The sequence below is a fragment of the Saccopteryx bilineata genome, chromosome 1, assembly GCF_036850765.1.
Source record: "Saccopteryx bilineata isolate mSacBil1 chromosome 1, mSacBil1_pri_phased_curated, whole genome shotgun sequence".
NCBI lineage: Eukaryota > Metazoa > Chordata > Mammalia > Chiroptera > Emballonuridae > Saccopteryx > Saccopteryx bilineata.
Genome location: NC_089490.1, coordinates 408,289,265 through 408,315,316, shown reverse-complemented (window position 1 = coordinate 408,315,316; position 26,052 = coordinate 408,289,265). Strand labels below are relative to the sequence as shown.

Below are 26,052 nucleotides of genomic sequence, written 5' to 3'. Positions count from 1 at the left end.
CATGCGCCAGACCGGGATCCACCCAGCACACCCACCAGGGGGCGATGCTCTGTCCCTCCGGGGCATCACTCTGTCCCGACCAGAGCCACTTCAGCGCCTGGGGCAGAGGCCAAGGAGCCATCCCCAGCACCCGGGCCATCTCTGCTCCAATGGAGCCTTGGCTGCGGGAGGGGAAGAGAGAGACAGAGAGGAAGGAGAGGGGGAGGGGTGGAGAAGCAGATGGGCGCTTCTCCTGTGTGCCCTGGCCAGGAATCAAACCTGGGACTGCAAATGTCCTGTGTCAGCATATGCGGCTGGAATATTAAATAAATCTCCTTAAATAAAACCCTTCAAAACTCATCTGGACTTGTTGTCTCTACATAAACCCACAGAAGTAAGGTACAGTACTTTTCAGCATCTGGGTATGCTACTTTACAATAGTAATTAAATATATAGAAATAAAAATGTTGTAAAGTACTACCACCATCTTGGCTGCTTCTCCTCTCCTCCACAAGGCCTTTCTCTGCTCTCCTCCAGCATGGGCTCCTCTGCCCCATTTTATAGTATAGAGATCAAAACCTTTAATGCAATATACAAACAAGAAAGTCTCTGATACAAAGTCACTTATCTGAGGCATAAATGTGATTCCTCATAAGAGTGCACCACCCCCTATCATGCAACAGTCAAGGGTGTGAGGAAAAGTTTAGGCTTCAAACTAAGCCTTAGGTTATAAGGACACTGCCTGCTTACAGCCTGTCCCCCACATCCAATACAAACTATAAGCGAGCAAACATATATATCATATTTGCAAACTTATTTGACCCATAGAGCTCTTTTTATCTATATATAATTTCACACGTACTAACTGGGCCCTGAGCAAAGGGCATGGTCTTGCCTATCACATCTCTATACACTAGATTAGCTCCCACCCAAAGGGTGTAGCTTATTCACTTACCTTAGTAGCTTTTAATATTATACCCTAACATTTTAATATATTTTCTATAGTTTCTATATTTTTATATATTTAATTACTATAACATTATATTACTGTAACATTCTACCCCTTGATCCTGATGAGCTATAAGCTTTCTGTCTTCTGGTGCTTATCCAGTCATGCTTATTGTGTTCATGTTGGCAGGAAGGTAGATATTGATGGGGAAAGAGAAGGAAGAGAGTTTCACACTGTATTTTATGAAACTCCTGGGAGAAGCCTCAGGGTTCCATTCAGTCTAATCTGATAGAAGGCTCCAGTATTCATAGGGTTAATGGCACATTAAAGTAATCCATTGTGTCCTGAGAAGTCCATTGGCCTAATCAACCCTCTAGCCTCAGGTTTGGGAGGAGTTTCCCCAAGGCACTGCCAGTCAGGTGTTTTGGGGAAGCAAGAGAGAAATGGTTCCATTGTAAAAGATGCACCATGGGAGTCAAATGTGGGTGGGAAACACTGTGAGTTTCAGAGTTGAGATAGATTATGGTAAAAAAAAAGTAGTCCTTTCTAGTTGTGGAAAATAGAAACATGATCCATAGAAAGATATGGGTCTTTTCTTTATTTTTCTGTCCCTTTTTTCTGCATTTTTGTTTAGAGAAATGTACTAGGCATGTTGCAGATATATCACACCATTTCTAATTGGATTTTAATGTTTTTACATTGATTTGAGAAAGAGAGAGAGAGAGAATGTAAAGCCAGTAGTCAGGGCCACTATCACAGCAGCCTGGCACATGCAGGTTTGCATTGGATTCGGACAGTCGGTAACAAAACAACAGAGCCAAAAACTGGTGGGCCATCATATTTAATCCTAGCTTGCACCCGGCAGGCAAGTAAAAACACACACTGGGCTCCAAAACCCACTCACATTCAGTGCTCACAAAGCTACTGACTTATCCGAGTTTCCTAGAATCAAAGGTTTCTAGCTCACCAGCCTTATTCTCCTCTGTTCCCCATCTCCTTCCTTCTCCCTGCACAAACTCTGCACAAGAGCCTGACTTGTGGTGGCGCAATGGGATAAGGCGTCAACCTGGAACCCTGAGGTTGCCGGTTCGAAACCCTGGGCTTGCCTGGTCAAGGCACATATGGGAGTTGATGCTTCCTGCTCCTCCCCTTTCTCTCTTTCTCTCTCTCTCTCTCTCTCTCTCTCTCTCTCCTCTCTCTAAAAATCAATAAATAAAATATTAAAAAAAAAACTCTGCACAAACTGACTTCTTACTCAACACTCTGCCATCTTGCCTGCTTCACCTGGCCTCCTCCATGTGGCCTCTCCCTGCTCTCTGCTCTGCTCTCTCTGCTTTCCAGTGCTAATCTCAGGAACCCAGAGAGCAAGCTCCTGTTCTGCCCTCATTTTATAGTGTAGATTCATAACTTTTAATCCAATATACAAAATAGGGAAGTTTCTAATACAAAGTCACCTATCTGAGTCATGATGGGATTGTACCACCCCACATCAAAAAGGGTGGCAAAGGCTTAATCCTAAAACAAAGCCCCAAGCTACAAGGATCCTGCCTGCCCACAGCCCGCCCCCAACACACATTAATATCACCTGGGCGACGGCTTCCACGTGGGCAGCACCATCTTTAACAAAGTGAGCATAATATATTTCATCTGCCCAACAGAGTAGTATGAGCTTATTTCTCCACTTAGTTGTTCCATTTAGTTGTGAACTTTTTGTTTGCTTCTCTTAAATGTTGAGACCTGGGATGGAACCCAGAACCTTGACACACAGGAAGGACACTCCATGCACTGAGACATCTGGTCAGGGCACCATAGGTTTACTTGTTTTTTTATTTTATTATTATCTTTAAGTTGAAAAAAAAATTAGAATTCCAATTGCAATGTATGTTTCAGGTTATTTAAAATGGTATTTAATAACTAAGTAAAAGGACTTCCTGTTTTATCTGTTGATACTGATTTCAAGGTTGACTGTTATGAGAGTAGGAAACATGGGTTATGTAATTTTAAATCTTTAAAGTTTGTTGTTGTGGGTCAAATAAGTGTAAATATGATGTATATGTTTGCAGCTTATAGTTTGCATTGGGTGTGGGGCACAGGTTGTAAGCAGGCATGGTCCTTATAGCTTAAGGCAGGGGTCGGGAACCTTTTTGGCTGAAAGAGACATGAATGCCACATATTTTAAAATGTAATTCCATGAGAGCCATACAATGACCTGTGTAAGTTATGCATTATCCAATAAAAATTTGGTGTTGTCCTGGAGGACAGCTGTGATTGGCTTCAGCCACCCACAACCATGAACATGAGTGGTAGGAAATGAATGGATTGTAATACATGAGAATGTTTTATATTTTTAATGTTATTTTTTTTAATTAAAGATTTGTCTGTGAGCCAAATGCAGCCATCAAAAGAGCCACATATGGCTCATGAGCCATAGGTTCCCAACCCCTGATCTATCCAATTTAAGTTGCAACAACAACCAAAAAAGCCATTGTCACTTTTTATTTTTTTAATTTTAATTATTAATATTAGAGAGAGGAAGGAGGTGAGACAGACAGATAGTCAGAAACACCAATCTCTTTCTGTATGTGCCATGACCCAGGATCAAACCTATGACATTAGTGTATGGGTGTGATGCTTTAATTTAGTGGTAGTCAACCTGGCCCCTACTGCCCACTAGTAGGCATTCCAGCTTTCATGGTGGGTGGTAGCAGAGCAACCAAATGGCACCACAAATACATACTAATTGACTAACTATTGACCAGTCAAGATCAGCGGTTAGACTCTGTTACAGGGCATTTTTATTGGGACCGCATCCACCTCTTTCACAACCACCTGCCCCACATCCGCAAGTGGCCAGGTACCTAATCCTGGGTTCACACCCGCCTCCTGGGAAGTTTATGACCACTATTGTCTCCCCAAAACTAGCAGTTTGTCATTTATTACCTCGTAGCAGAGACAAAGAACTCCATGGTTCAACACTTCTTTCTATGACAGAAACTGCCAGACAATGGAGACACCAATTAACTCATATTTTCATCTCAATTCCCGGATTTTAGGGTAATAGGGTGACATTCTAAAAAGAAACCCTTCACCTGACCTGTGGTGGTGCAGTGGATAAAGCATCGACCTGGAAATGCTGAGGTCACCGGTTCGAAAACCTGGGCTTGCCTGGTCAAGGCACATATGGGAGTTGATGCTTTCAGCTCCTCCCCTTCTCTCTCTCTGTCTCTCCTCTCTGTCTCTCCCTCTCCTCTCTAAAATGAATATAAAAATAAAAAAATTTAAAAAACAACAACAAAAAAACCCTTGGACTGCCAAAACTATTTGATGTCTTGCTACTTCGCCCCAATCACAAAGAAGTGATGCCATTGGCCAACACTTGCTACATAAAATTTTATAAAATGCACAACCATGGATACTCACTAACTTAGTCTCATCTCAACAAAATCTCGCTCAACCATGACACTTGTAACATCGTGACCACACAACAGACTTCAAGCGCATAAGTTTTGTTCACGTTTTGTAAGTGAAGCTAAATTGTTACATAATCAAAACTAAAGTCAGTACATAGTTAGATTTCTGAGAGCAAGCACAGTTTCAAACAAAATATTGTGAAATATTATAAGCCCATGTCTCAAAAAAAATATGCATGCAGCTATTTGCCAGAGTATCTGAAGATGCGTTTCATAAAATCTCTGGCAAATAAACAACATTCAGTGTGTATATTGTGCCATAAAACATTATCCAATGAGGCAATGAAGTCAAGTCAATTGTGATAACATTTTTACAAAGCATCCAAATGACAAGGACAAGCACATTGCATATTATTTTCTGGAAATATATAAAAAATTTCAAAATTGTTCAACTATTGTTGCATCATTGAAGAAACAACATACAATGAATGAAGATGGATTAATTGCCACTTATCTCATTTCACAAATAATTGCAAAGAGTGGTAAAAGCTATAATATTGGAGAAACTGTAATAATACCTTCTATAAAAGAATTTATCTCAACAGTAATGCATCAGAATATACCTCAAATTTTAAAAAGTTGCCCCTAAGCGATAGCACAGTAAAAGCAATGAATTGATAAAATGGCAGTTAATGTTGAAAACGAACATAAGTATTCTCCAAAACTCTTTATTTTCTATGCAATTGGACGAATCTACCATTGCAGATAATGATGCTTTATTGATGGCATATGTATGCTATTTTGATAAAAACAATATATTATGAGAAGAAATGCTATTCTCAATAAATCTCATCACAGATACAAAAGAATTATCTCTTTTTAATACGATGAGAACATCCTTTACAAAAAAGAATATTCCTTTGAATAATATTGTTGCATGTGCTACTGATGGAGCACCATCAATGGTAGGTTGCTATCGTGGATTTGTTGCTTATTTGAAGCAGAAAGTGCCAAATGTTTTATGTATTCATTGTGTGGTACACAGACAACATCTTGTAGAAAAACATCTAAGTACAAGTCTCCATTCATCATTAAATTCATCAAATCCAAAGCAAAGAATGATAGAATGTTTCAACAGCTTTGCCAGGACAATAATGAAGATTTTATTAAGTTACTTTTGCACACAGATGTTCATTGGCTGTCAAAGGGTACATCTTTGGCTAGATTTGTAGGATTATATAATAGTGTCATACAATTTTTTTTTAAAGTAATAGTGAGACCAATCTATGTCAACAGTTAAAAACAGTAAAAAATGATGCCTTTTACTTGGCAGATATTTTCAAGAGATTTAATGATGTCAATTTGCAGCTTCAAGGAGCTAATAAAATTCTTATAGGTTGCCAAAATATTGTGCTATTATTTATTGACAAACTTGAACTACTTCATCATAACCTATTGAAGAGAGAATTTTATCAATTTCCTCAATTATCATCTATAAAAGATGATGTAACTCCAGATGATATTGACAGATTGAGTAACCAACTCAACGAATTTAAATTGGAACATGGAAAAACAACTTGAAGATATTTTGAAATTGAAGGTATATGACTGGATGAAAAATCCTTTTACTGCATATTGAAGAGGCTGATACAACTTGCCAAGAAAACTGTTAGAAACTAGATATGATGAAGAAAGTAAACATAAATTTGACAGTGGTAGATATGAAAACCCATGGCAAAATAAAAAAATGCCAGTCTTATATCCAAATATGTGGAAAATGGTATTCAGTTTATTGATACCTTTCCCTACCTCATATCTTGTGGAATCAGGATTTAGTGCTGTTAATCATATTATGACAAAAGAAACCACCTAAATTTCCGAAAGGGGGGACCTTTGTTTGTTCCTCACAAAAATTGAACCGGATATTCAATATTTAGTTTCCCAGCATCAGCCTCAGGAATCTCACTAATAATTCAATTAACTAATGTAATTTCTATGTATGCAAAGTATAAATATATAGATTTAACTATAGTAAGTTTTTTTATAAAGATTTATTTTGCCAAACAGCAAAAATCTGACATAAAGTACTTGGTAATTGTTATTATATGATTTAACTGGCTGAAACTCTGCTTTATAAATTTTATAAAGTAAAGTTACTTCCCTACTTTATAAATCACCATTACTGTGGAATCAGTGGGCAGTTAGAAAATTTTACTACTAACAGAGATACAAAAGTGGGTGGTAGGTATAAAAAGGTTGACTACCCCTGCTCTAACCTATTGAGCTCTGGTAAGAGCAAGCCATTGTCTTTTGGGAATAAAAGTACTAGAGAAAACCTGAGTTAATTTAAAAAATAAAATAATAATCTATCTGCTGTAGTAACAACACTAGAAGTCTTTTCTTTGCTCTTGAGAGTCAGGGATGTAAACACTATTTCTAATTGTTTAGCACAAAGTGACCCCTTTCCTAACATGCACTCTTTCTTCTGTCATGGTAGCAGTCCAGACTGAGAGACCTGCTAAGCTCTGGGCATCCAGAATTTATCTGAGCCTGGGTCACCACTTACAAGCTAGGTTATTTTGGTCACAGAACACCTCCCAGGGTATTTGTTTCTTCACTTGTAAATTTTCTCAGTTTTATAGCTGAGAACATGCATTGCTGAAGGACCAAGACTTAGGTCTCAGCTCTGCCTTCAAAGAAGCTGAGATATTGGACCTTGCCATGATCAATCAAAACTGGGACCAAAGGCATTGCACTGCCAAATCCAGTGCTTGTCACAACTTATAATTATTTTATTTATGTATATTTTTCATTCCCTCTGTCTACCTCATGACAGCATAGTATTCATAAAGACAGAAAGTGAGTCTGTCTCATTCACAATAGGCAACCAGTGTCAAGCACAGTGCCTGGCACATAATAGAAATACAATAAGTGTTTATTGGAAGAGTGAATAAATACTCATTTATATACATATACAGATATACACAAATGACAGACACACATGGACACAGAGAGATATGCTCATGTGCAATGCACATCTATGCACACAGATGTACACACACCCAATCTACCTGGGTACATATAGAGAAATATAATGGTACACAGAGAATATGTGAAGAAAATGTCATAATATATTCATATCATAATATAATCAATATCTCATTATGGGAAATTTGTTGTTTGTTTTTCTTATAATTTTTTTAGCATTTTTGCAATAAGAGTATATTTTTTATAATAAAGTTGGTAAAATTTAATATATTTTTTAAATCAAAGCACATCATATTTTATAATAAATTAAGGAAATTTAAATTAAAAAAGTTAAAAAGATAGAAATAAAAATAGTAGAATGGGAAGTCATTGAGTGCAGGGACATGAGTTCCTAGCACAGTGCCTGGTATATGATGGGCACTTCCAAAGGCTTTATGAGCACGGCAGAAAGGAAAGATGGTAAACAAGATGAAAAGAAGGGTGATACTGAGATCCAGGGAGGGAAAGAGGAAGAGAGAAAGAAATAAAGAGAAAAACAAATCATAGCTAGAGAGAAAAAATGGGAGGAAAGAGAGAGATTCACCACAATTATACACATTCATATTCTTTGAGATCCTAAGTTTATGATAAAAGTTCTCCGTATTTACCAAGCATTCAGAAAATATTTTTACAGCATTAAAGAATACATGGAACTTACATGCTCCACAATGTTGAATTTCTTGAACTCCTGAACTTCCTGGATTTGATAAACATAATTTAGGGACAACTTGAAAATAATGTGCCTCTCTTTGTCCACCTGCAGGTCTACCTGTAGAACGGTAGCAAATGTCACAAATTGGCACTGTCATTCACGCAAGTTAGTGCTTATGGAATGAACAGAATGCTGGAGCTAGAGGAGAGTTTAGGCACCACGGAGTGATCTGATCCCTTTATTTTACAAATAGGGAACAGGAAGCCAAGAGATAAAAAGTGATTAACACAAGACTTTCTGTTTCTGGTTTTACAAGTAAGAAGCTTGGAAGTTATCATGCCCATCCTCACAGGAGAAAAAAGCTAAACAAGGTGAAAATAAAATGCTCCTGGATGCAACAAGTAATTGAAGTCAGAGGGAAAACCAATGTCTCGATAATTGTATAGATATTTGACTATGAAGAATAAAAGCATATCAGAGCAGAAGCCTGTTGCTGCAGCCAATATCAGACTTTATTTAAGAACTCTCCAGTGGGGCCCTGGCCAGTTGGCTCAGCAGTAGAGCGTCGGCCTGGCGTGCGGGGGACCCGGGTTTGATTCCCGGCCAGGGCACATAGGAGAAGCTCCCATTTGCTTCTCCACCCCCCCTCCTTCCTCTCTGTGTCTCTCTTCCCCTCCCTCAGCCAAGGCTCCATTGGAGCAAAGATGGCCCGGGCGCTGGGGATGGCTCCTTGGCCTCTGCCCCAGGCGCTAGAGTGGCTCTGGTCACCGCAGAGCGACACCCCGGAGGGGCAGAGCATTGCCCCCTGGTGGGCAGAGTTTTGCCCCTGGTGGGTGTGCCAGGTGGATCCCGGTTGGGCGCATGCGGGAGTCTGTCTGACTGTCTCTCCCTATTTCCAGCTTCAGAAAAATACAAAAAAAAAAAAAAAAACTAGAAAGATCAATAAAATTAAAAAAAAAAGAAAAGAACTCTCCAGTGGGTCCAAGATGGTGGCACATGTGGATGCTGTACCCCTTTACTTAGAACAATTTCTCCTGAAAGACAACTGAGAAACAATTAAACAGCTTCTGCACAAGATAGAGAGAAAGAGAGAGAGAGAGAATGCATAGAGAAGGCTGAGGAACCAGGAGAGCTCTGCAGGAGGTGAAGAATCAGCTCAAGGACCAAAGAGACCAGAGCACCACTGTTTACATCTCCCAGACATGAGGATAGAAGACAGTAGCTCCATTCAGGCTCTATGGCCACCCACAGGGCACTACAGCACATCCCCAGCCACCTCTCCTGGAGCTAAATACAACAGAATCATGAGGGCAGCATAGCTTGTATAAAGACAGCTTTTCTTTCCAAATATCAACCCAGCAGGTAGGTATGGCAGGGTGACACTTTGCCAACTGAGCTGCATGTGCATATGGGGCTGCCTTACCTAGAGAGAGTGCAGAGCTAGCAAAACACTCTGGTACCAGCTGCAGGACTATTCCACGCAGAGAAAGTGCAGAGATAGTTAGTGGGTCACTACTGGCATTACCCCTCTTGGAAACCGGGGAGCCAGCAAATGGGCTATGGTCTGCACACTGGACTGTCTGATCAGAGAAAGTGCAGAGATTGGGGGCACTGCTGCACACACTGGTTGGGCTGCTCTACCCAAAGAAAGCACAAAGCTAGCAAAACCTTGTGGCCCAGTGTGGAGTGAGGGGGGGGGGGCAATGCTGTGCATGTGCACAGGGCTGCCAAGCCTTGAAAAGGTGAAGAATGAACAAATTAAGGCTGTGTGTGCACCCAGGCTACCCCACCAGGACAAAGGGTGGATCTAATGGGGGTGAGATACAAGAAAGCAATCAGGTAACCCAGCACAGACCATGCTCTGACAACAGATAATTAAAACAGGACACACAGCACACACCACGCAGCCCCTTTTACACCAAGAGCCCTGCCCAGATTAAATGGGCAAGGGGGCTCACACACCCCAGGCAGCCCATTCAGAACCCACTCAGGCCAGGTGACAGGACAGGCACTGCATGCACCTCCCCCAACTACAACCGGCAGGCTGAAACTATTCAACACACAATGTAACAAAGACAACTTTTTCAAGACTGGCCGAGATGACTATTTCATTCTACTCAAAGGAACAAAACCAGAAAGTCAAACAAAATGGGGAGACACAAGAATATATACCCCCAATGAAGGAACAAGAAAAAAACTCAGGCCTGACCTGTGGTGGCGCAGTGGATAAAGCGTCGACCTGGAAATGCTGAGGTTGCCGGTTTGAAACCCTGGGCTTGCCTGGTCAAGGCACATATGGGAGTTGATGCTTCCTGCTCCTCCCCCCTTCTCTCTATCTCCTCTCTCTCTCTCTCTCTCTCTCTCTCTCTCTCTCTCTCTGTCTTCCTTTCTAAAATGAATAAATAAAAAAAAAAAATTTTAAATTTTAAAAAAAAAAGAAAAAAACTCAGGAGAAATGTCCTAATTAAATGGAGATGGGTAATTGGACAGATAAAGAATTCAAAGCAAACAGTCATAATGATGTTCGATAAACTTGAGAGTAGAATAGAGGAACTCAAGAGAGCGCTTGAACAACAAGGAAATGTAATAAGCTCATCCGGCTTGAGCGTGGACTCACCAGCTTGAGCGTGGGATCATAGACATGACCCAATGGCCTCTGGTTGAGCCCAAAGGTCACTAGCTTAAAGCCCAGTGGCTGGCTTGAGCAAGGAGGTCACTGACTTGGCTGGAGTCCCTGGCTGGGCCGGTCCTTGCTTCCCTGGAGCTGGCCCCACGTGTTCCCTCTCTGTACACCCCAGCACAAGCACACGCGCATGTGAATGTGTGCCCGTGGGCCAGCAGTCAGCCTCATCACCATCTCCCGCTCAGGCACGTTGGGGCTGGGCCTGCGGGGTGGCAGGAGCAGGGACGCAGATGGGATTTTGTGGGGGGTGGGGGGCGCTGAGGGAGAGGTGGGCAGTGGGCTGGGGGAAGCCTGGACCTGAGGAGCCCTGAGGATCCTCTGTGCCACCTCACCCGCAGGTGTTGTAAAGTACCAAAAGCTACAGAATCAATATTAATATTTTAATAGACTTAAAGAACATTTTATTAATTTGGGTTAAGGTGTGCAGAGAAATTTTGTGAATAATCTCTGTACTGTGTGATTGGCATAAAACTAGAATGGCCCTTGGCATTGTATTGTAAATGCAAAGGGAAGGAAAACATGGATTCCCTGACATTCCACCACACCTGTGGGGAAAGGGGTGAATGGCTAGCCAGGTACAGGAAGAGAAAAGCCAAAATAAACCTTTTCTTATAGTAATGAGCCATTTATGGGCATTTGTCCCCATGAAAACTACCTCTCCCATGTGAATGCATGTAGTTAAGATGTGTGACTCTGGACAAAGAGATGGCAGATAAACATTAGAAAATATAGTAATGTCTTTTAATATGTAAAGAGACATCTTTCTATCATTGTGTAGACTTATAAATTTTGTTTTCTCCAAAATGATGTATGGCTTGCAAATTGAACATGGTCCTATCATGTTAAAGGGCATATGACTATAACCAATAGTGGTACAGGGCACCTAATTGCAATTTTTGCTTCTGTACTTCCCACTTGCAAAACTATAAAAACTAGGTAAAACAAGGGGCCAGCGCTCTCCCTCAGATTTCTTTCAAAGTTGCCGCTGCTTGGCTAAGCTAGACTATAAAGCTTTGGTGTGGAATCGATGAATTTTGTTCATGTCTTCAATGTTTTGAGTCTCTCCGGATTAGGCTTAACAGACCAAGCAGGGTGAGCAGTGGTTTCTGCCGGCTGCTGCGCAAAGTCACGTGGCCGTGTCTTTCCCTAGGACCCTGAAGACTTCAGGGACATCCGCGCCTACTTCTCCCGGGAGGGGTGGCCGCCTTGGGTGACTGGGAGAAGGCGAGCTGCCCCAACGTGGAGAGGAACCAGGTCGCGCTGCTGCACACAGGTGACGGGGCGCGGAAACCAGGATGTGGGAACCGTGGGTGGCAGGCCCCCCTGAGTGGGGGCTGCTCCTTCAAGCAATTCACTTTGGGGACCAGGATTTTGTTTCTTCCGAGGCCTCAGAGCCCCTCTAACTGCTTTTATGGTTCACTGCTTGTAGGTCACCAAAAACCTGGCGGTGGACACTGAGGACTCACATGAAGAATGGACTAGAAGGCAACAAGGTGAGGGGCCACAGGCATGGCGCTGCCCTTTTGAAACTGACAATGGTCAGGTCCCAGTGTCTCAACAGCTAACAAGGGACAGGGCTTGCATTTAGCAAACAAGCGCGATGCAAACAGTGCATTGTGCAGTAAGGGGCAATTTGCTACACTGCTTCCATGTGTAAATAATTACACATATTTATAGATGTGTTAATGAGCAGGGATGGTATAGAAGTATAAAATTAGCACATAAGAAATAACTCATTCAGAGCACTTGTCATCACAAGAGGAGGAGGAAGGTCTGGCCGATGAGCAGTGCTTCAAAACAAGGCTGTCTGGGCAGTGCCGGCCACATTGCACATCGGAAAGTTTTAAACGTGGTGATTAAGGCAGCTGGGGTTGTGAGCCAGGGACCATTGTATCAGGCCCTGTGTCAGCCATCTCATCAATGTGTCTGGAAAACACTCTAGTTAAAAATTGGGTAAGAGAAAACCATTTATAGATTTCAGTTCCTCTGAGTCCTCTAGAAAGGCTAATAAGTATGGCCTAGGTATGTGGGGTGGACTTTGGATAGGCCTGGATATAAACTCTACTAAATTCAGAGTGAATTTAACACTGGAGATTTGGGCAAATCTTACAAATTCTCTGAGCTCTTGAATACTAATATGTAAGGTAAAGATACGTGCATATATTCTTTGAAAGTGTTGAATTCAGTTTATTTATTTGCATATGTATTTGTTTATATGTTAGGTAAGATGAGGGGAGATAGTGAGGCTGACTCTCATATGCACTCTTACAAGGATCTACCTGGTAACCCCAATTTCTGAATACTGAGCTGGTTTTTAGCACCTCAGAATGATGTGCTCCAGCCAACCGAGCTTTCTCAGTGCCCAGGGCCAATGCTAGGACCAATTGAGCTGCTGGCTGCAGAAAAGAAAGAAGGAAAGGGAGGTGTGGAGAAGGAGATGGTTGCTTCTCTTATGTACCCTGACCAGAATCAAACCCGGGACATACAATGGGCAAACACTCTATCCAGTGAGCCACAGTCTAGGGCTTAAATTCAATATAAAAAAACTGACACTTTCATGTTGTCCAATAAATACACCCCGGATACTAGCGACCATACCCTGTTGGTGTTGTATACTAGGCCTTTCCTCAATACCTTATATATACTGTGCCCTAAATATATATTTTATGAATAAATAAAAGTTGGGAAATTAAACCTCATAATGGGAAGATCTAGAAACAAAGTTTGAATTGACCATCTGTAGTCAGTGTAGAGGTTTATTATTATAGAGAATTTCTGAGCCAATAGTTGACAAAAGAAAATACCAGAGTACAAAGAAGGATGAATGATAATTTGATGGGAGGACATTATGTGTTTTTTGACAAAATAGGGACTAACACTCCAGACTCCACCAAACTCACTCTTCTCCAACTTAGAACTCAGGAGAAAGGAGACTGAAGTAAAGATGTATAGCCTACAAGAAAGGAAAGGCCAAGTGTACCAAGAGGTCAGCGAGCCCCAGGATGATGACTACCTCTGTAAGTGACTCTCACAAAGCATGTTATCTGTTCATACAATAATTTCATCTGGTCATTTGGTCATTAGAGAATTCCATTCCCCTATGGACATGCACTACAGAATTGAGGCTCAATGATGTGAGTTCCTGCACTCTCTCTGAAGCTCTATATGTCCAGGAACATGCACTACACCTTCCCTAATCCCTATTGCTCTCACCCCCAGATTTTGAGAAGTGTCAGAACTTCTTCATCGACAGTTGTGACGTGCATGGGCCCCCTACATTTGTAAAAGACAGTGCAGTGGATAAGGGGCATCCGAACCACGCAGCCCTGACTCTGCCCCCTGGGTTGAGAATCAGACCATCGGGCATCCCTGAGGCTGGGCTTGGAGTGTGGAACGAGGTATCAGCTCTGCCAGTGGGTCTGCACTTTGGCCCTTATGAGGGCCAGATCACAGAAGATGAAGAGGCAGGCAACAACGGATACTCCTGGCAGGTGAGAAGTATTTACCTCTTCCCCTGTCTTGTGGCTTCTCACATTCCTCCCATGGCTTGGTGGGACCTGCCTTTCTACATACTAGGACATGGATGGAGACAATATGGTTAGCTCTGGGTACTGAGTGGACTTTGTAGACCATGGAGCTCCTGTTGAGGATCACAGGTTAAGTGGGAGCAAAGTGGTACAGACACAAAGGAATGCCTCCTCCCAGCCCTAAGTGGACAGGTCAACTCAGATGTGATGAGTAAGAAAAATATCATGTGGTCCCGAGTGGCAATGCATGCAAGCTGAAAGAGCTTTGTTGACAGGAGAGAAATTACCTCCACATCCAAAAAAAAGTCTTTATATCTTTTTCCTGAAATGCAGATCACCAAAGGGAGAAACTGCCATGAGTATGTGAATGCGAAGGATGAATCCTGGGCCAACTGGATGAGGTAAGGCCAAGAAGTTTAAGGGAGTCACAGAGAACACTCATCCCTCTCAGGCCCATACATCTTTCCTTCTCATCATGCCTCCCTCAGTGGTCTCCCTCAATCCTCTGTTCCTCTTTTTTTTCCTCTTGCTCTTTCAAAGCAAGAGGTATTTAGATGAAAAAAAGAGATAAAAATATAGCATATGTCCTCAAAATATAAATCTCTATGCTAGACAAAATTTAGGCACTGGATTTTTGAGATCCTGGATTACACTTTAATTGATCTAATGAACATTATTTAAGCAAGTCTTTACTATATCCCAGTTTAGAGTAAGGTATTCATTATTAAAACAGATTATATAACTCATCTTATGGAGGATGAATTGCAGACAGAGTAAAACAATTGATTTCAAAAATGTTTAACTATAATTTTTCTATTTTTTGAGAAGTGCACAGTGCCAGGATACCGAAACCAAGGATAGCCTAGAACTGTGAGGGCAGCAAATTATCCCAGCCTCACTTCTAACTAGAACTGAGTTCTGAAGCCTGCAGAGCAATGATCATTTGCCACTTTCCTAGGGGCTCTTTTATCAGAGGCTACAGAATGTGAATAAGCTATTATTGTTCTGAATGATTTTGCTAAGATAAAGAGACCTCCAAGTTCTGATCAGTTGGCTCAGTGGTAGAGCATCAGCCCAATCATGGAAGTCCAGGGCTTGAATCCCAGCCAGGGCACACAGAAGTGCTCATCTGCTTCTCTACCCTTCCTCCTCTCCATCTCTATCTTTCTCTTCCCTTCCCGCAGCCAAGGCTATATTGGAGCAATGTTGGGCTGAGCACTGAGGATGGCTCAATGGCCTCTGCCTCAGGTGCTAGAATGGCTTCAGTTGCAGTGGCACAATGCTGAGATAGGCTGAGTATCTCCCCCTGGTGGACATTCCAGGTGGATCCTGGTTGGTTGCATGCAGGAGTTTGTCTATCTGCCTCTCCATTTCTCACTTTGGTGGTGCAGGGGGACCTCCAGGTGTTTTTGGGAACCTGGGTGAGGCATGAAATACTACCTAAATAAAATGTGAGAAGAATGGAGAAAGGCCTCTCAAAAAAGATGAACTTAGGCTGAGTATTGAATGATGTGAACTAATCTAGACACAGAGTCCTACATCAAGTAGCAAGTTCTGTGATATAAACAGGACCTGAGTTAGTTTAGAGAAGTTAGAGGTCACTGGGTTTTATGGCCAATCAGGGTGGAGGTTACATCTAAAATTGGCTTTGGAAAATGGTATTAGGCAGGATGAGCACCGTAAGCAGGACCTGAAGATTCAAAGTAGTATGACATTGTGACAGGCTCAGACATTGAACAAAAGGTTCTCCGGGAGCACTGTGGGAGTGGGTGACATCAGAGCCTGAGTATCAGGTTCAGAGCTGGACATGGATCTGAGAGGTAGTAGAAACTCATCATCTGTGGGTTTCTTTTCTTTCACCTGCCTCAATCTTAGGTTTGTGAACTTTGCCTGGGATGATGAAGAGCAGAACCTGGTGGCTTTTCAGTATCACAGGCAGATTTTCTATCGAACCTGTCAGGTCATCAAGACAGACTGTGAGCTGCTAGTCTGGTATGGTGACGAGTATGGCCAGAAGCTGGGCATCAAGTGTGGAAGCAAGCAGAAGAGAGAGCTCTCAGCAGCTAGAGGTGGGCACAACCATTCTTCAAAATGGAAAGAAAAAGAGAACTCACCTTAGAAATGTTCATGGTATACTCTAAAGTCAGTAAGATTTTGAATCAGATGGTTCAGAAATTAAGGATTCATTTCATATGCCTTTGATACTTAGAAATTTTATATTTTTTTGTTTTTTTTCTTTTTTTTCTTTTTAATTTAATTAATTGTGTTTACATAGATTCTAGGGTGACCCCGAATGCATCTCCCCTCCCCTCATTCCCCTCAACATCTCCTTCCCCCCCTCCCTCCAGCACCCTCCCCCCTTTTCTTCAGGTTTATCCCATCCTATCACCCCTTTTCCTCTGTCCTCTTTTCCTCTGGTCCCTTTGATCCCTCCTCTGTCTCAATTCTGTTCCTCAGTTCTCATTATTCTTTGGATTCCTCAAATGAGTGAGGTCATATGATATTTTTCTTTCTCTGCCTGGCTTATTTCAATCAACAAAATAGTTTCCAGGTCCCTCCATATTGTTGTAAAAGGTAATATTTCCTTCTTTTTCATAGCCTCATAGTATTTCATTGTATATATGTACCACAGCTTTTTAATCCACTCATACACTGATGGACACTTGGGCTGTTTCCAGATCTTTGATATTCTGAACAATGCTGCCATAAACATGGGGGTGGATTTTTTTCAGTCGGTGATATGGTGTCCTTGGGATATATTCTTATAAGTGGGATGGCTAGGTCAAAGGGCAGTTCCACTTCTAATTTTTTGAGGAATCTCCATAGTGTTTTCCACAGTGGCTGCACCAGTCTGCATTCCCACCAGCAGTGCAGGAGGGTGCCCCTTTCTCCATATCTTTGCCAGCACCTATCGTGTGTTGTTTTGTTAATGAGTGCCATTCTGACTGGTGTGAAGTGTTATCTCATTGTGGTTTTAATTTGCATTTCTTTAATGATTAGTGATGTTGAACATTTCTTTTATTTGTTTATTGGCCATCTGTATGTCCTCTTTGAAAAAGTGTATATTTATTTCTTGTGCCCATTTTTGATTGGATAATGTTTGTCTTTCTGGTGTTGAGTTTTACAAGTTCTTTATAAATTTTGGTTATTAATCCCTTATCAGATGTATTGTCGAATATGTTCTCCCATTGTGTGGTTTGTCTTTTTATTCTGTTCATATTATCTTTAGCTGTGCAAAAGCATTTTAGTTTGATATAGCCTCATTTGTTTATCCTTTTATTTTATTTGCCTGTGGAGATAAATCAGCAAAGATATTGCTATGATAGATGTTAGTGAGCTTACTGCCTAAGTTTTCTTCTAGGATACTTATGGTTTCACAATTTACATTTAAGTCCTTTATTCATTTTGAGTTTATTTTTGTGAATGGTGTAAGTTGGTGGTCTAGTTTCATTTTTTTACAGGTAGCTCTCCAGTTTTCCCAATTCCATTTGTTAAAGAGACTGTCTTTACTCCACTGTATGCTCTTACATCCTTTGTCAAATATTAATTGTCCATAAAAATGTGGGTTTATTTTTGAGTTCTCTATTCTCTTCCATTGATCTATATGGCTGTTCTTATGCCAGTACCAAGCTGTTTTGGGTACAATGGCCTTGTAGTATAACTTGATATAAAAAAATGTGATACCTCCCACTTTATTCTTCTTTTTCAAGATTGCTGAGGTTATTCGTGTTCTTTTTTGGTCCCATATAAATTTTTGGAATATGTGTTCTATATCTTTGAAGTATGTCATTGGTATTTTAATTGGTATTGCATTGAATTTATAAATTGCTTTGGGTAATATAGACATTTTAATTATATTTATTCTTCCTAACCATGAGCACAGTATATGCTTCCACTTGTTTGTGTTTTTCTTGATTTCTTTTATCAATGTTTTATAATTTTCTGAGTATAAGTCTTTAACCCCCTTGGTTAAATTTACTCCTAGGTACTTTAGTTTTTTGGTTACGATAGTGAAGGGGATTGTTTCCTTAATTTCTCTTTGTGACAGTTTATTGTTTGTATATAAAAATACCTCTGATTTCTGTGTATTAATTTTATATCCTGCCACCTTGTGGAATTCTTTTATTAGGTCCAGTTGTTTTTTGACTGAGACTTTAGGGTTTTCTATATACAGTATCATATCATCTGCCAATAATGATAGTGTTACTTCTTCTTTTCCAATTTGGATGCCTTTTATTTCTTCTTCTTGTCTGATTGCTGTAGCTAGGACTTCCAGTACTATGTTGAATAAGAGTGGTGAAAGGGGGCACCCCTGCCTTGTTCCTGATTTTAGGGGAATTGCTTTTAATTTTTATCCATTAATTATAATGTTGGCTGTGGGTTTGTCAGAAATGGCCTTTATCATATTGAGGTATGTTCCCTGTATTCCCACTTTGCTAAGAGTTTTGATCATAAATGGGTGCTGGATTTTATCAAATGCTTTTTCTGCATTGATTGAAATTATCATGTGGTTTTTCTCCTTCCTTTTTTTAATGTGGTGAATCACATTAATTGATTTAAGAATGTTGTACCATCCTTGCCTCCCCAGAATAAATCCCACTTGATCATGATGTATGATTTTTTTTCAGTATTGCTGGATCTGGTTTGCTAATATTTTGTTGAGGATTTTAGCATCTGAATTCATCAGGCTTATTGGCCTATAATTTTCTTTCTTTGTGTTGTCTTTGCCTGGTTTTGGAATCAGAATTATGCTTGCCTCATAAAAGAAACTTAGAAGTGTTTCTTCCTCCTGAATTTTTTGAAATAGCTTGAGAAGGATAGGAGTTAATTTTTCTTTGAATATTTGGTAAAAGTTCACCAGTGAAGCCATCGGGCCCAGGAGTTTTGTTTTTTTGAAGCTGTTTGATCTCTTTTGTTGTAATCAGTGTTTTTAGGTTTTCTAATTCTCCCCGATTGATTTTTAGAAGATTATATGTTTCAAGGAATTTGTCTATTTTACCTAGGTGGTTTAATATTTTGACATACAGTTCTTCATAGTGTTTCCTTACAATATTTTGTATTTCTGTTGTGTCAGTTATTATTTCTCCACTCTCATTTCTAATTTTATTTATTTGAGTTTTCTCTCTTCCTTTCTTGGTGAGTCTTGTTAAAGGTTCATTGATCTTGTTTATCCTTTCAAAGAACCAGCTCTTGGTTTCATTGATCCTCTATATTGTTTCTGTAGCTTCTATGTCATTTATTTCTGCTCTGATCTTTATTATTTTCTTCCTTCTACTACCTCTGGGCCTTACTTGCTGTTCTTTTTCTAGTTCTTTTAGATGAAGGGTAAGGTTGTTTATTTGTGCTTTTGCAAGCTTCTTAAGGAATGCCTGTAGTGCTGTGAACTTCCCTCTCAGGACTGCTTTTGCTGTGTCCCATAAATTTTGAGTTGTTGCTTGCTCATTATCATTTGTTTCTAGGAATTTTTTTATTTCTTCTTTGATTTCATTGGCAACCCATTCATTACTTAATAACATGCTATTTAGTTTCCATGTGTTTGAGTATTTTTCAGTTTTTCTGTTGTGGTTGATTTCTAGTTTTATGCCATTGTGATCAGAGAAAATGCTTGATATGATTTCAATCTTCTTAAATTTGTTGAGACTGCTTTTGTGTCCTAACATGTGGTCTGTCTTAGAGAATGTACCATGAGCACTTGAAAAGAATGTATATTCTGCTGCCTTAGGGTGAAAGGTTCTAAAGATATCTATTAAATCAAGTTGATCTAGTGTGTCCTTTAAGTCTGCTGTTTCTTTGTTAATTTTCTTTCTTGAGGATCTATCTAGTGATGATAGTGGGTTATTGAAATCTCTTATTATTATAGCATTGCTGTTGATCTTGCCCTTTATATCCATCAAAGTCTGCTTTATATACTTAGGTGCTCCTATATTCGATGCATAGATATTTATTATGGTTATATCTTCCTGTTGGATTGCTCCCTTTATCATTATGTAGTGACTTTCTTCATCTCTTACTATAGTCTTTGTTTTAAAGTCCATTTTGCTTGATATTAGTATTGCTACCCTAATTTTTTTTCATTTCCATTTGCATGAAATAATTTTTTTATCCTTTTACCTTCAGTCTATGTGCATCTTTTGTTTTAAGGTGTGTCTCTTGTAGACAGCATATGTACAGGTCCTGTTTTCTTATCCATGCAGCTATCCTATGTCTTTTGATTGAATCATTTAATCCTTCTACATTTAAGGTTATTATTGCTATGTAGTTGTTTATTGCCATTTTATTTTTTAAAGCTGTATTCCTCTTTTGCTATATTCTTTTACCACTTTGATCTGTTTACAACAGACCCCTTAACATTTCCTGCAGCACTGGTTTGGTTGTAATGAATTCCTTGAGTTTTTTTGTTTGTTTGTTTTCTTTTTTGGTCTGGGAAACTTTTTATTTCTTCTTCAATTTTAAATGATAGTCTTGTTGGATAAAGTAGTCTTGGTTGTAGTCTCTTGTTCTGCATTACTTTGAATATTTCTTGCCATTCCCTTCTGGCTCAAATATTTCTGTTGAGAAGTTGGAAGTCATTCTTATGGGGGCTCCTTTGTAGGTTATAGTCTTTTTTTCTCTAGCAGCTTTTAATATTTTCTCTTTATCTCTTAGCTTTGGTATTTTAATTATGATGTGTCTTGGTGTAGGTCTTTTGGGGTTTCTCTTTAATGGAGTTCTCTGTGTTTCTTGAACTTGTGAAATTTTTCCTTGCATCAATTTAGGGAAATTTTCAGCTATGACTTTGTTGAATACAGTTTCTATCCCTTGTTCTTTCTCTTCTTCTTTATGAACCCCTATAATGCAGATGTCATTTCTCTTCATGTTATCACAGAGCTGTCTTAGAATTACCTCAGACTTTTTGAGTCTCTTTTTTCTGTTCTGCTTCCATGCCTTTATTTATCATGTTTTCTAACTTTCTGATTCGATCCTCAGCTTCATCCATTCTGCTTTTAATTTCTTTTATTGTGGTCTTTATTTCTGATATTGTATTTGTCACCTCTGACTGATTTTTAAAAAATATTTCAATGTCCTTTTTTATACTTGCTATCTCTTTTCTTAGGTGTTTGTAATGACCTTAGAACAATATCCATTGTTGTTCTAAGATTACTAGCATCCTAACAATCATTATTCTAAACTCTGTATCCAGCAGTTTGGTTATTTCCATATCACACAGTTTCTTTTCTGGAGATTTCTCTCGTGGTTTTATTTGGATTGCACTTTTCTGTCTTCTCATTATGTCTGTGTGTTTGGGTGTGTTGTTTGTAGGGCTGTTTGAGTCTAGGTTTGGTGTTGTCTGCCTCCAACTTTTATTTGTGTTATTCCTAGGTCTTCTTGGGTTGTTATCAGCTGTCGTTTGTAATCCACTGTCAGGTTTGGCTTTTCTAGTCGAGCCATTTTGAAGTCTTGATTTGTTTGTTTTCTTCTGAGTTATCTCAGTGGTAGTCTTGTTTACTGATCTCAGCAGGGGGCTTATTTGAAACTGTATCCAGGAATGTGGTGGATGTAACCTGAGACTCTGAAGGCCTGATCTGCCAGTTACTCTCTCTGGGGTCAGGGTGTTTTCTCAGGTTCAGTAGGGGAGGTGTATCTCAGATCTCCATGGAGATCTAGGTTACTGCCCCTCCTCCCCACTTCTTGTTTTCAGCTTTGTCTTCTTGCGTTGATTGGAGCTGGAGAGATATCTTGAGATGGGTGACCCGGAACCACTTGTTTTGTGTTATGTGGAAGGATAAACCCCTCCCCCAGCTACGGCCTACTCCAGCACTCGGATGAGTCAGCTTCTCAGGTCCTCCCATGCATTCCTCTGCCAGTCACTGTTTGTCACCCTCCCCCCTTTCCTTTTGGAAGATAAGCCAGCCCTTTCAACACACCTCATTCTCAGGTCCCAGGCAAGTGGCTGTGAGCTATATTTACTACTCTTTTCCTTGGAATGAGAACCCTTCTGTGCTCTCAGCCTCACAATCCCTTTGTTCCCTTAAGCAGGGGAGACTCACCATTCCTTGGTACTCCCTACCAGGCACAGTGTGGCTTGTTCTTTGCTCCTTAGTTTTTAGAGCTGTTCTTGTAGTCCAGATTTGGTTTTTCACACTGATCTTAAATCCAGTTTGGAGGTGTGAGCTGGGAGTCTGTGCATTTGCCTACTTTGCTGCCATCTTCAGGTGTCTCTAGGACAAATATTTCTTGACAAGCCAAACATTTCCTAAGCCCTTTTGATTCTGTTTGTTCACTGCTCCTGCCATTCCCCAGGAACCAGGTGAAATAAAAAACTGCCAGTAACCAAATAAGCAAGGAACATGATAGCCTTTTAACACAGCACTAACCTTAATTTTCTATCATGATAGAAAAATTTAAAATTTTTAATTTTTTTAAGTGAGAGGAAGAAAGATATATTCCTTAATGTGCCCCAACCAGGATCCACCCAGCAACCCAAGCCTGAGGTCCATGCTCAGACTAGCTGAGTTATCCTCAGTGCCTGAGTTCAACACTTGAACCAACTAAACTATCGAGCTGGTGATCGAACCAATCAAGCAACTGGCTGTGGGGGAGGAAAAGAGAGAGAAGGGGAAGATGAAGGGGAAGAGAAGCAGATAGTCACTTTTCATTTGTGCCCTGACTGAATTTTGAACCTGGGATGTCCACATGACAGGCCAACACTCTATCCACTGGGAAAACTAGCATGGGCCTGTTTTCTGAGGGCCACCTCTGTCTAGCATATAGGGTAACAGCAGAGGTCGAATAGATGCCCAGAAGCCTGGAATGCAGCGCTGTGATCTGAGCTGAGATACTGGAAACCTTCCTGAGTGAGGTGGGATGATGGTGCTGTTCTTGGCTATAGGGTGGCTTATTCTTTAAGTTTTGCTTTGTTAATTTTTGAAGAATACAGTTCAGTGGGAATCCTCTCAGAGATTACTTTATCTCCAAGTGAGAGAGGATTATGGATTAGCTGGAGAGGGATGGAAGTCAGGCATGTAAGAAGTATGATTGGGGGACCTGGCTGGTTAGCTCAGTTGGTTAGAGCTCCAACCTGTAATTCCAAGGTTGATCCCAGGTCAGGGCACATACAAGAAATGACCAATGACTGCATGTCTAGGTAGAACAATGAATAAATGCCTGTCTTTCTCTTTTTTTGTCTTTTTTTCTTCTTCTCCTCTTCTCTTATTCTTCTTCTTCCTCCTCCTCTTTTTGTCCTCAAAAAGCAATCAATTTTTAAAAAGTATGGCTAGGAAAATATTTTGAAAAAAACTTTTCATTGTATATAAAATGGGCTGACACTGAATAAAATCAAGTATGAATATTTGATGTGAAGCTTGAGGAAAAACATATTGTCAGTTTATCATCTGTCAGAAACAATGATGGAAGCAATTTCTAGTTGGGGTCAGTGGTCTCTATAAAGAACTGTGCTAAAAGCTACATGTATATATGAAATGTCAGCATTGGTCCACCCATAGAAGGGGTGAAACAGCCCCTGATGCTACTTGACAGTCCCTCATCTGGCAATGCATAGAAAGGACCCTTGATATTGGCTTTCTGAATTTCTAAAGAAGATATAGTACATAAACATGAAAAGAGAAAACAGACTGTAAAAAAACACTTTGTGGGAGACAGAGATTACATTGTCAACTTCATAATAATGACTCATGGGACAGGTCTAAACAAAACATATGACCCAGGCAGCCTTATAAACATCTGTCCTGACCAAAATTTTCTCTTTCAGCAGAACCACAGCCAGAGATACACCCATGTTCTTCCTTCTCTCTGGCCTTCTCCAGTCAGAAATTCTCAGTCAACATGTGGGATGCAATCACCCCTCTGATATTCTCCCAGGAACATCTATAAGAAAACACCTCCAATCAAAGGATCCCTACACAGAGGATGAAAATCAGCAGCAGCAACATACTGATACACACAATGAGGATGGCAAAGCTGAAGGTCAAAAAGTCAAAGAGAAGTACAAACATTTGATTAAAAGAAACAGGCCAAGGAGGATTTCAAGGGCCTTTTTCAAACCTCCCAAAGGACACATGGAAAGCTCTAGTGAGCAAGAGAGAATGATACAGAAAGCACTGAGCAGAGGCCAGAATGGGAATTCAGTGGACACAGAAAAACTGTCTATGAGAGTAGTAATGTCGACAAATGAAGCTATCAAGTATGGAGAATGTTTGCAAGGCTTTGATAATGGGTCACATCTCCTCAAAAACCAGAGGACACACTCAGGGAAGAAGCCCAATGTTTGCAGGGAGTGTGAACAACTCTTTTCCCTGAAGTCACATCTCACACAGCATAGAACACACTCAGGGGAGAAGCCCTATGTTTGCAGGGAGTGTGAACGACGCTTTTCACAGAAGTCAAGTCTCTTCAGACACCAGAGGATACACTCAGGGGAGAAGCCCTATGTTTGCAGGGAGTGTGAGCGACGCTTTACAGAAAAGTCAGATCTCATCACACACCAGAGAACACACTCAGGGGAGAAGCCCTATGTTTGCAGGGAGTGTGAATGAGATTTTACATGAAAGTCACATCTCTTTACACACCAGAGAACACACTCAGGGGAGAAGCCCTATGTTTGCAGGGAGTGTGAGCGATGCTTTTCACAGAAGTCAAGTCTCTTCAGACATCAGAGGATACACTCAGGGGAGAAGCCCTATGTTTGCAGGGAGTGTGAGTGACGCTTTACAGAAAAGTCAAATCTCATCACACACCAGAGAACACACTCAGGGGAGAAGCCCTATGTTTGCAGGGAGTGTGAACGAGGTTTTACACGAAAGTCACATCTCTTTACACACCAGAGAACACACTCAGGGGAGAAGCCCTATGTTTGCAAGGAGTGTGAGCGATGCTTTTCACAGGAGTCAAGTCTCTTCAGACATCAGAGGATACACTCAGGGGAGAAGCCCTATGTTTGCAGGGAGTATGAGTGACACTTTAATGAAAAGTTGGATCTCATCGCACACCAGAGAACACACTCAGGGGAGAAGCCCTATGTTTGCAGGGAGTGTGAGCAAGGATTTTCAAAGAAGTCAACTCTCCTAAGGCACCAGAGAATACACTCAGGGGAGAAGACCTATGTTTGCAGAGAGTGTGAACGAGGCTTTACACGAAAGTCAGTTCTCCTAATACACCAGAGGACACACTCAGGGGAGAAACCCTATGTTTGCAGGGAGTGTAAGCAAGGATTTTCACAGAAGTCAAGTCTCTTCAGACATCAGAGGATACACTCAGGGGAGAAGCCCTATGTTTGCAGGGAGTGTGAGCAACGCTTTACACAAAAGTCAGATCTCATGACACACCAGAGAACACACTCAGGGGAGAAGCCCTATGTTTGCAGGGAGTGTGAACAAGGCTTTACACAAAAATCACTTCTCATCATGCACAAGAGAACACACTCAGGGGAGAAGCCCTATGTTTGCAGGGAGTGAGAGCGAGGGTTTTACAGAAGTCAACTCTCCTCAGACAACAGAGGACACACTCAAGGGAGAAGCCCTTTGTTTGCAAGGAGAGTGAGTGAATCATTAGCAATAAATTGTATCTCCACATTCATAGCTCTTACACAGGTCATACACCAGCTCTGAGGGGACTTCATAGGAAGTTTACTGACCCTTTACCCTCATTAGATTGTAATTAGTACAGAAGTAACTAGTTAAACAACTTCACTTTCATGACAAAAGATGAGCTGGACAAATAGTTTCTCAAGTGATATGGGAATGTCAACACCCATATTCTCCTGGTCTCTTGCCTCCTGTTCTAATAAATCTTATCTTCATAAAACTATGATGCCCATATACCTCATTCTT

General features: G+C 40.7%; 1 long non-coding RNA gene and 1 pseudogene across 1 annotated transcript in view; one reads left to right on the top strand and one right to left on the bottom strand.

The window, feature by feature from the left end:
* LOC136319146 (uncharacterized) overlaps positions 1-10,687 on the bottom strand; it is a 57,066-nt gene extending 46,379 nt beyond the window's left edge. The window contains exons 1-2 of the long non-coding RNA XR_010728190.1: positions 10,635-10,687; positions 8,024-8,134 (exon numbers count right to left, since the gene is read on the bottom strand). This is a non-coding gene — a long non-coding RNA (uncharacterized lncRNA). The remainder of the gene's footprint in view (positions 1-8,023; positions 8,135-10,634) is intronic.
* A 1,040-nt stretch (positions 10,688-11,727) lies between these two features.
* On the top strand, positions 11,728-25,817 carry LOC136319745 (histone-lysine N-methyltransferase PRDM9-like; annotated as a pseudogene).
* The last annotated feature ends 235 nt before the right edge of the window (positions 25,818-26,052 follow it).